The sequence below is a fragment of the Solanum tuberosum genome, unplaced genomic scaffold (assembly GCF_000226075.1).
Source record: "Solanum tuberosum cultivar DM 1-3 516 R44 unplaced genomic scaffold, SolTub_3.0 scf00001, whole genome shotgun sequence".
Lineage (NCBI taxonomy): Eukaryota > Viridiplantae > Streptophyta > Magnoliopsida > Solanales > Solanaceae > Solanum > Solanum tuberosum.
Window position 1 is genome coordinate 5,332,329 of NW_006238927.1, and position 11,093 is coordinate 5,343,421.

Genomic DNA, 11,093 nt, shown 5'->3' on the forward strand with positions numbered 1-11,093 from the left:
CACCAGGTAGATATCAACACTTTATGGACAATTACTTTAAACAAATAGAAAATTGTGTAGTGTACATTGATGATATATTATTATATTCCAAAACACAAGATGAACATATAAGATTATTAGAAAAATTTATATATATCATAGAATATTCGGGTATAAGTCTAAGTAAAAAGAAAGCGGATATAATGAAAAATCAAATAGAATTCCTAGGAATACAAATAGATAAAAACGGAATAAAAATGCTAGGATCAGTATGAAAATATTGATAACCATCTTGAATCTGAGTTATTGCTTGAGTAATCTTCTTTGCTTGATCACAGAAAAAAAATAACCTTCCAGAGCTATTGCACTAAAAAAATTCTCATTTGAACACGTTTACCAAATATATTGACCGAAGTCAAATTTTGGCCAAAAACATAAAAGTTAAAACGCCTAACGACACAAACTGTAAACAAAAGCTTCAAAACCCAAACAAACCATTCTATCATATGAAAAATGATCTTCCAGAGCTAACCACGTTGACGAAATTCTAATATGAGCATGTTTACCAAAAATATTGAAAAAATTCACATTTTGGCCAAACCTTAAAAATTAAAACGACTAACTGCACAAACTAAAAATGAAAGCCTCAAAACCTGCACCAACCACCCTAAAGCAAACTTCAGAAGGGAAAATGATTTTCACCCTTCCAAAAAAATTAAGAAAAAATCATATGATAAAATTTGGATCGACAAAATTGGTAATATTATTAGTGAATGTAACATTATATAAGTAAAGATAAATTTATTATTAAATGCTAGATTCTTTACAAAATAACAATTGATATCTATCATTAAATATATCACTAAAGCTTAAATTCGGGGGAAAATATTGACTCAGTGTTATATCGTTAAATTTACTTATTATTTCAACACTAGACGCTGATTTACCAAAAAATTTAAAAATTTACCAACTATTCAAATATAAGTTAGTAATTAATAATTTACCAATAAATTTTATCACAGTTGGTAATATGTACTATCCAACTCAATATTCATATGTAATATTACCAACTGATAATTAATATGTTGGTAAATTTTATCAATGGATTAATGATCGGTTGGTATATTACCAACTATTTTAATGATGTTATTAATTTACTAACTACAATCTTTATTCGTCGGCAAAATTTCCAACTGATTGGATATTGGTTGGCAAGTTTACCAACAGATTACATTTCGTTACTAATTTACCAACACATTTATATTTGGTTTGTAAATTTAGCAACATAATCTTGCCGTTGGTAAATGTTTGGTAAGTAATTCATTGGTAATATGTTAATAAATTAAATAAACACATTTTTTGTCATATTTACCAACCGATATATACTTCATTGGTAATATTACCAACAAAAGGTGTGCGTTAGTAATATTTCAGTTGGTAATCCATTGATAGAAAGTTGCTAAATTTGGCGCCATTTTTTCCCACCGTATTTACCAACTAAAATACTTAGTCAGTAATATTTTGGTTGGTAATCTGCTAGAATTTCGTTGTTAAGTTTTAAAATATAATTCAGTTAGAAATATATTGGTAATTTGTTAGTAGAATACTAACCAACTTAAGTTGTTAGTAAAATCTGTTGGCAATTTGAGGTTTTTTTGTAGTGGAGGAGGGGCAAACCAGAGACATAATTATTGCTTCAGTTTTGATATTTTCACCTTTATTATGGAGAAACATTAATTTTATTCTATGTTTAATATCTTGGGATATAATTATTAATTATTTCAATCTTGAATGGTGATATCAGGGTATGTTTTCAACCTTTATGAACATGGTATGTAAGGAATATTGAGACTTATCCTTTATCATGAAATAGAAAATAAATTAAAATTTTCCCATCAACAACCGTGATTGACACTCAACAAGCACCTATCCATGTCAAGTGAACCAACATTCATCTTATTAGATACCAAATATCAAGAGAAAATTTTGCTAAGAATCTACAATAGTAGAAGCATCCTAATAGTTATGTAATCCATCAAACAATCTACCAACAAAAATAGAATATCCGCTATGAACAATAGTAACACGAAAATGACTTCATATCCAGAAACACTAATATATCATAATCTATCTCTCGAAATCTAGTAAAGGATCAAGTATCTTATTCAAATAAAAATACAAGAGTCTGGGGGCATAACCCAATAATGCCTTAAAGAAAAAAAGAAGGAAAGAGTAAAGGTTCCACCACGTTAGTATGTAGTTTGCTCATCTATACTTGAAATACTAAGTGTCTCCAACTAGGACAAAAAGGAACCAGTGTGGTACTTCAACTTGTATATATAAAAGCACAAAAACAACAACAGTGAGCATAAAGATTAACCAAATCTCTGTCTTCTCCTCTTTTTAAACAACTTATGATTACTCCACTGTCGGCATAGATCTTTCCAAATATTTTATTTACACCACTTGAGAATTCTACCTTTTATGCGACCATTGTGAAATGGGTTTGCTATTCTATGACCTGCTCTTTTCTCAAAGTTAATTGTGATATGCTTATCATGAAGGGGAAGCCATACACATTTTTGTAGATTTGTTTCAAGAATATATCACATTAGGAATTAATCACAATACGTATAGTTTAAATTTGAATAATAAATTCATATATACCTTAAACTCATTAAAATTTTGTCTCCTGACTGATTGTGGAATCTCACCCTGCATCAAGTATGCGACATCAAAATACTTTTCAATAGTATTTGCAATGACCTTTGCAGTCTCATGGCGTGGATTAAACCTGTAGTATAACAATTAAAATATTGGGAGGTCAAATTTATGAATTAGAAAACAAATACCATTATAAGATGTAAAAATAGATAAATCATATCCAAACACCTCATGTTCAATGATGATCCCATGGTAACCATCCATCCACCTAGGCACTAGAGGATCCTAACCTTGTAAAGTAGGGTTACGTTGTAGGGTTAATGAGGTATAGCCCTATATAGTAGTGTAGTTGTAATGATACAATTCGTCGTTACTCAAGGTCATCTCGTGCAGAATTTCAAAAATTCTAAAAATTTGGTGAATGAATTTTAAAATTTGAGCACACAACGAATTTGCTTTGTTTTGAAGTTGATTGGGCTGACATCAACCCACCATAGTGGGAGGCTTCTAGCTGTGGCGGTGCCTCAATAGTGCCTGCATGACCACTATAGAGGGATGAAGGGAATTCAACAACCTTGTTATATAAATTTTTTATTTTTCTTCTCACTTTTGAACGAAGAAAATACATGAAAGAAGCTCTAAAACCCTCCAAAAGTCACCTGAGGCGTCAGGGTAGATATTGCAATTCAAGGGAGGTGAAAGCCCAACGAATTTTGGTGCTCATTTATCACGGTTTTCTATCACAGAATCGGAAGCTCATGGGCAAGGTTCATCAGCTGAAGCGTGGCACCCAGGTAGGCTAGGTTTTCTATAAATTGAGTAAATAGACATATTTTTACCGCAATATTTATTATACCTTTAGGGATATTTCTTGTATAGGCCTTCAAGCATGGATTCTATATGGTTAAAGGTTGTTGTTATTGCTCTTAATGTGGGGAAAAGAGAATGACTAAATCGAGGTTCCTTAGTTCTTGATTGTTAACCATATGTTTTGTTGGTGAGGTGGTTGATGGTAATTTGGTAATTTTAAGGTTAGGTGTTATGAAATTGCTGAGTTATAGCCATTTATGGAATTTGTGGTAATCAAGGGGAACAAATGTATACTCATAATGGGTTCATTGTAAGGCAATTTATATAAAGGTGATTTGTGTTGTCTAATATATGTTTGTAATCTTGTTTACTGCTTTAGGGCATCACTTATAATGCTTGTAGGGGAAACCAAATGGAAGTATATGTATTTGACATCGTCTTGCTAATCTCATTCAATGAAGCTTTTTACTTTACTTGTAAGTTTCAAGTGTTATTGTTCATTGTGATAGTGTTGTGCATTATTGTTTGTGATTGTGATATGCTCAGATACCATGCATGTATAGGAATACTAACATTTGGCTCAAATACCACAATGGTATGGATACTAACGGTTGGCTCGAATACCATGTCTGGTACAAATACTAATACTGGTTGACTTTGGTACCGCACTGGTATACTAATAGTTTGTGTGTGGATTCCATGAGAGAATCGGGTTTATTATTTTATGTTTTTCACATGTTGATCTATGAATGGTCGGATTTGTGTTTAAGTGTTGAGATATGGATCATCCTTGTACAACAACAATGAAGCTTCTACATACAGGCTTCAGACCATGGATGATAATCCGCTTCATCCTTTTCTTTCCAATTGGATCTTGTGGATCTGAAATCTCTCGGCATAACAACTTCACCTTATGAAAGTATTGTGCATTTATCATGTTGCATCGCCCTATCGATATTAATTCACTCTCTAAGAGTTGGAGCCTCGTATAATTTTGTATCCCAACCTTCTTTGGGGTGGTGGCGTCTCATATGTGCTCTAGCACATCCTCTTCGACAGTTGTTTTCAAAGCGAACATAGCCTTACCAACTTTTATCTTCCACTTTCCCAGAGTACCATTTGCATCTTATGCTGCTGGTTGTGTCACCTCGCTACTATTGACAAATCTAACTCTCCTAAACTTTAAGGAAAGCTATCTGCTACTCTAGAAAATAAGACAACACCCACGTACTAACTAAAATATAAAACTAATTAACAACTAAGATAAAAAATAGCTATACGGCAGACTTGGTCAAATTAAAATATGAGTAATGTTGTCCACTCTCTAAGAAATCTCTCAGCATAGCATCTTCACCTTATGGAAGTATTGTGCAATTGTCAGGTTGCATTTCCCTATCGAGATTAATTCACTCTCTAAGAGTTGGAGCCTCGTATCATTTTGTATCCCAAGCTTGCTTCGGGGAGGTGGCGTCTCGTATGTTCTCTAGCACATCCTCTTCAGCCGTTGTTTTTAAAACGGACAACTTGCATAAGATAGGTTGCCTACACTACATTCTCTTAAGATGCGACCCTTCATTGGATCCTGCGTAAAAGATATTCTTCGTGCACCGGGCCAACCTTGAGAAGCACTAAAGCAAATAACATCAAAAGCAAAACTATCAAAAATATGAGCAGCTTAGGCAAAGAATGACATTCAATCCTGTTGAACTCTGCCGATTAAATTCTATCTCGTATGCTATCTTACTTGGATCTCAAGTGGAGGCCCATGAATACCCATCCGCCTATCAACCTGTCTGCACATCCACCCTTTCTAGCAAAGTATAGTCCCCTGTAATCCTTCCATAAGCTCTTAATAAGATAATCTACCACAACCCTGTAAAAGTACAATAAAATCAACACTTAATCTGAGCCGGGCCACTCACGAGAGGTTTGGATCATGAATCACTAATGAGAAATCTCCAAATGCCAGTGGAGCATAGAAGGTGTGAAGCAGGCGGGGTCTTTAAAGCAAAAAAGCAAAGCAAGTTCCAGGGATGCTGGATCCTCAGCCCTACCCCTAGCAAGTCAACTCAGTTCCCGTTAAAAAAGTTAGGAAATACAAAATTTGGTAGATAATGAGCCCTACCCCTCTACCATTCTTCACTTGACTACCAGATAAATCTTTTCCACTTTCGATAAATCTTTCTCATGGGGTGATTAAGAAACACTCTTCCCATATAACTAATTATCATGAGGTTTTGCATTTACAGCTGATCCATCATTTATATCAGTCCTAACTACGTCTTTATCTGATTCTCATTTTACACAAATGAATGTCCACAAGGTCCTTTAATGGATTCTCAAAGTATAAAGAAACAGTTGCCTGGATTATTTGCAGCAATTGGAGTGCATAAATCAACACAGATTGTGAAAATGATACAGATAAAAAAAGAAGAAGCAAAACTTAGATGTTTTTAACGCAATTATTAGAAGGTATTACTTTGCCAATCGAGGATAACAGTCTTGACTTCAAATGACACAGCTCAAAGTAAAAAGAAAAAGAAAGAATGATTCAATGGTTTTACATGATTATCAAAATATAATGTAACATTTCTTTATAAACACTTGCCACATATAGTAAGAAATGTTTACCTGCAGCTGCAGAGTGTGGAGAAGAAAATTCTTGACATTCTCTGCCTCTCCATTCAGAAAAAAAGTAAGAGCCGGTGGAACAAACTCGCGTATAAACACTTGACAATCTCCGCCTCTCAGCTGGATCATTAGCTGCCACAATCCCAACAGGGGAAGCCACAATACTAGGACAAAATGTAATGACCCTAAAAATGAACTAGTGAAACTAGAGCCTAACTAGTGAGTGTGTGAGTTTGTCTTGAGGTTTGAGGGGTTTAGGGGTTAAACGTCAATGTACGACTGCCCATGGACCAACCAAGGGGTCCTTGAGGAGGATCCTAAGCTTAACCCCCAAGGCTGCCCCATTTGATGAAAGTCGGCCAAAGTTTGGTGACTTACGGAAGGGGTCCACTCCCCGTAGGTCAATCCACGCCCTATGGATGGCCTCCATAGGTCAAGGGGACCCAAACCTAGCCACATACCTAGACCACGGACAAATAGCATGGTCCGTGAATGGACTCACGGTCCGTGAGTCAAGGGCTCGTGAATGGTACCTGTTTGCTATCAAGTGACACGGCCAAGATAGGGGTGAATTTACCAATTCACCCCAAGTCCTTATTAGTGTGTGGACGGTTATTTTAAGAGTATTAAAACACTCATTTAGATTTCATCTCTCAAATCAAAACCCTCTCTGTAAAAAATATCTTCTCTCTAAGAACTCCATTGAAGACCAAGAGAAGAAGAATACTTAGGGCTTGAAGAGGAAGGCTAATTGAGTTGATTTTCTTGTGGAATTCATCTATTAAGGTATGGCGATCCTTCATCTAGGGTTAGTTTTCACCCTAGAGTCAATTTCAAAGAAGTTTCAAAGTTTTCAAGTTCATGAAAAACCCTAGGTTTTACTCAATCTCATGGGTTCTTGCATCAAACGTTTTCAAATGATAAGTTATGATTATGTTGATGTTTAATTGATGATTTAAGATGAAAATACTCTATGAACCCATGATTTCTCTCAATTCCTAAATTGTGCCTTATGAAGTGGGTTTGTTGATTATGAATGAATGTTGATTGATTTATGCCTAGATTGATTTAGATTGTTGAATTGTATCATCATCTATGCCTAATTATTGTTAATTGTTGGTGAATTGAGGATTTGTGATTATAGCCTTGAAAGGGCAAGTTTGACTAAATTAGTTATTGTAGTAGATTTGTGTTAGAGATGTTGATCCACTTGAAAGGTGGAGGTGTTTAATTACTTTGTATATTGTGATCATGGCCTTGAAGGCATAGTTTTATGAATGGAAATATTATCATGATATTATACATGTGAGTGTGATGTGAAGGATTTGCATGTGATTTTAATGTAAGAATGATGATCTTGTATTGAAGGTAAATGTGTTGTGATTAAAAGCATATTATCACTTAAACCTCATGAATGATGATGATAGAATGTGAAGAGTTTCTATAATGGGAATGTTCAATCTAGAATTGGTAAGCTTATGCATCCTTTTATTATATAATGAACATGACTTGACTTGATGAATATGAATCGATAGGCTATGGCATTCCTTTCAAATATGAGTGATGAATGTGTCTTGACTTGATGGCTATGAATTGATAGGCTTTAGGCATTCTTTTTATAAATGATCGAATGTAATGAATACTTTAGAATCGATAGGCTAGTGGCATTCCTTTCTTAATGAGTCAATGTACCATGAATCGATAGGCTAGTGGCATTCCTTTCATGAGTATAAGAATGTAAAGAGGGACCATGAATCGATAGGCTTATGGCATTCTTTTAATGGGGACTCTAGACCTATCCTTGAATGTACCATGGATCGATAGGCCTATAGCATTCCTTCTTTGTGTAATGATGTATCATGGGTCGATAGGCGTATGGCATTCCTCCCTAATACACTAATGTAATGTGAATGAAATAATCTATGGGAATGTAGGCTAAGCACCGAGTGGATATGGTTGGATGGAAACTCTCCTAATGTTAGGTTAGAGTTCCAATGAACATCTTCCTATCCCATAACTATGTGCCCACATAGGATATTAGCTAGCGGATTCCATCCGAGCTAATGTTACCGGTTTACCTTAGGCAAGTAGACCAACTCTTACAATGTGGGATAGTACATCGAATTCCATGATCTAGCTCTCATGGTCTATGTCGGTTAGACTCTTATTCCCATCATGTGAGATGTGCATTATAGTTACTTGATAGGTACTACAAAGTGTAGGTAGTAGTATGAGATGCTATCTATACATTGCACGAGTAGGCTTTGAAGGGGCTATTTTGAGTTCTCTAAGTCTTAATGACTAAATGCATGAAAGTCCTCTAAATGCATGAATGTGTCCTAAATGAATCTAATGAAGAATGTTGGCTTAAATGCTTAAATATGATGATGCATGCTGTACTTGGTTTGTATTATGAGTTACTTCCTTGTCATGACTTATTGTATATGAATGTGCCTTGTCTAGGGTGACTTCAAAGGAGTACTTAGTGTGACTAGTAGTATGGGATTTAACCTGCACAAGTATGACTTAGGGTTGTCTTAGATTCTGGTCTTAATGTGATGATGTGACTCATGTAATGTTTATGTCTCTTAAATGCTTTATTGTGTAAAGGTGGAAAGGATGAATGGTAAGTTCATTATTGGGTGACCTTAAGGTGGTGCCTTAGTGTGGGTGGTGGTATGGGAAGCTACCCATACATTGCACAAGGTATAGCTTGAGGGTTACTTGAGGTGGAGGCTCAAGGTGAAGGTAAAGGGTTATATGTGATTTTGCTCAAATGCGAAGTATGTGACTTTGTATGTTGGTTGTGACTTATATTATGCCTCTTGTATCAATGTTCATGAAGTTTTACAAAAATGGCATAAAAGCATGGCTTTCAACAAAATGTCCCTTTTAAAGCATTGTTTTTGCATGGTCATCATTCTTAGTACATTTTTGTGTGCTAACCCATATTTCTCTTATTTTTACTACAAGTGTAGGTTCCGGCAAGTGATTGATTCTAGCTAGGATTTGAAGTGTTTGGATATAGTTTCGTCCAAGACTTGTTATGTCCTCATGGATTCGAGGGCAAGAACTCTGATGTTTCATTTCTTCATGAAATAGACATTTGGTAGTTTTTCTTCAATTGTAAAGGGTTGTGACCTTATCTTGTTTAAGTTTTGTCTAAGATGACCATATGAGACTTAATCTTCCGCTGTGTCTTTTGAAAATTTCTATGAGTATTGAATGTTTGGAATCGTATGGTTTTAATTAAATTTTTTTATTTCCATACTATTTCTATTGTCTATGCAATGAATGAGCTATGCGGCTTGTATTAGAACCCGTCAGGGTCTAGTACATCGTGTTACGACTAGGGGTGCTTTCGAGTCGTGACAAATATGGTATCAGAGCATAAGATTTTAGGAATGGTTTAGGGTTGATTTCTCACAAGCCACGTCTAGTAGAGTCTTGTTCATCAATGTAAGTCGCGACACATGTATGAGCGAGTGGCTATAGGACGTTAGAAAGTTATAATTCTTTCATATTCTTGAAGTCGTGCCTTAGAGTTTAGCTTTATAGGTGTCCTTATCCTAATCCTTCTCTTGTGTTTATAGGATATGAATACAAGAAGGACGCCTGCAAAGAGAGTGGAAGAGTAAGTAGTGAATGAGGGAGTTCTTCACCAAGGTGATCAAGGTCCTCAAGGTGACCAAGTTCCTCTAGGCAATCAAGAGAATGAAGTTCCGATGGATCCCCCGGATATGACTAATGAAGAGATTAGGTAGACTTTTCTAACCCTAGCCCAAGCCATGACGTCTCAAGTTAACAGGGAAGTGGGGCCTAGGGTGAATGCTATTGAGAGTACCATGGGATCAAGATTGAGAGACTTTGTGAGGATGAATCCTTCTATTTTTCTTGGCTCTAGAGTGGGGGAAGATCCCCAATAATTCTTGGACGAAGTTTATAAGATAGTCAATGCTATGGGGGTATCTTCTAGGGAGAAAACGGAGTTGGCATCATATCAATTGAAAGATCTGGCCCAAGTGTGGTTCAATCAATGGAAAGCCAATAGGCCGATTGAAGCGGGTCCTATAGAATGAGAGGAGTTTAAGAGAGCTTTCCTTGGTAAGTACTTTCCCCGTGAGAAGAGGGAGTGTGAGGTTGAGGAGTTTATAAACCTTAGGAAAGGTAACATGAGTGTGGAGGAGTATTCCTTAAAGTTTACCCTATTGTCTAAGTATGCTCCATCCTTGGTGTCTAACCCTAGAGATGAGAGGAGTAGGTTTGTTACCGGTGTATCTGATGAGTCCACAAATTGGACTAATTTAGGGCTTTATTTTGATAGAAATAGTGTCCTCAAATTGTTTATTTTGTCTCAATATCTGATGAAAATTCTTAAGTTTCAGGTATTTGAAGTTTTAGTGGAAGCATGGACACTTAGGCGCAAAAAAGGAACAAAGAGGCTGAAAAGAACGAAGAAGCTGAAGCCTGAGCATCGCCAAGCACACTTGGCGAATCGCCGAAGGGACGCATTCTGCCCTTTGTTCCAGTACGCGAAGCCCTGAAGGAGCAAGATAAAAAAGGCGATGAAAGGAGCAGTCGGCGCTTCACCGAATAGTTCCCCGAAGCAGTACTATGTCGCCCAATGACACAGAACACAATGATGCTGAAGGATAGTGCAAGATGGTGACGAACTACACCAAAGGGCGAATCGCCGAGTTGATCGGCGATTCCGACTAACCCGCTGAAAGATCCGCCAACACTATTTTCTGAAGTCTATAAATACTAAACTTGTTATTAATTTTTTTAGAGATTCGAACATTTATTTTAATTTTCACAATAGAATTGTACTTTTTTGGATATTTTTTCTCAAGTTTGGAGAGGGTTTTATGGGAGACTTGAAGAAAGAAAGTTTTCATCTTCCCCAAGTTGGAAGTGGGTCTTCTCCATTCTTCTTCCTTTGCTTAAATCAAGGTTTAATTATTTTATACCCATTTTTATTTTTAGTTATCATTTTAGGTGTATTTTGT